This window comes from Cebus imitator, unplaced genomic scaffold (genome assembly GCF_001604975.1).
Source record: "Cebus imitator isolate Cc_AM_T3 unplaced genomic scaffold, Cebus_imitator-1.0 Scaffold93, whole genome shotgun sequence".
NCBI classification, from domain to species: domain Eukaryota; kingdom Metazoa; phylum Chordata; class Mammalia; order Primates; family Cebidae; genus Cebus; species Cebus imitator.
Window position 1 is genome coordinate 5,913,868 of NW_016107408.1, and position 1,081 is coordinate 5,914,948.

The window sequence follows — 1,081 nt, forward strand, 5'->3', positions numbered from 1 at the left end:
CCCAGCTGAATTTTTGTATTTTTAGTAGAGACGGGGTTTCACCATGTTGACCAGGATGGTCTCGATCTCTTGACCTCGTGATCCACCCGCCTCGGCCTCCCAAAGTGCTGGGATTAAAGGCGTGAGCCACCGCGACCGGCGACATCTCCCAGTGTTTTCAGAGACTGACATCTTGCTCCCAGCAGATGGGCTCACTACCTCACCCATTCTGGGAGATTCTCTTTGTCATTTCCTCTAGAGGGTTAACCTAGTTCCAGATTTGGGCCCTTTGCTCTTCTATAATCACAATAACATCGTCTGGAATGTTGATAATAATATTGAGCCCAGAGTGAGCCCAGATCTCAGGGCTGATATCCCACCAGGATGCACCTGTGGGCAGCACTGGTTGTTTACTATCAGTGTCTGTTCTTTCTTATTTTTATTTTTTTTGAGACAGAGTCTCGCTCTGTTTCTCAGCCTGGAGTGCAGTGGTGCGATCTCGCCTCATCGCAACCTCCACCTTCCAGGTTTAAGCAATTCTCCTCCTTCAGCCTCCCAAGTAGCTGGGATTACAGGCATTCACCACCACACCTGGCTAATTTTTGTATTTTTAGTAGAGATGGGGTTTTGTCATGCTGGCCAGGCTGGTCTCAAACTCCTGGCCTCAAATGATCCACCCACCTTGGCCTCCCAAAGTGCTAGATTTACAGACCTGAGTCACCACATCTAGCCCCAGTATCTGTTCTGATTGGTTAGTGCTCATGACTTCTGTTGCATAACACTGTATTTTGAAAAACATTTTAATTAAACAATTAAAAAAAGGCCCAGCATCATGGCTCACACCTGTAATCCCATCACTTTGGGAGGCTGAGGTGGGTGGATCACCTAAGGTCAGGAGTTTGAGATTAGCCTGGCCAACATAGTGAAACCCCATCTCTACTGAAAAATACAAAAATTAGCCGGGCATAGTGGTGGGTGCCTGTAATCCCAGCTACTAGGGAAGCTGAGACAGGAGAATCACTTGAACCTGGGAGGCTGAGGTTGTGGTGAGCTGAGATTGTGCCACTGCACTTTAGCCTGGGTGACAGAGTAAGACTACATC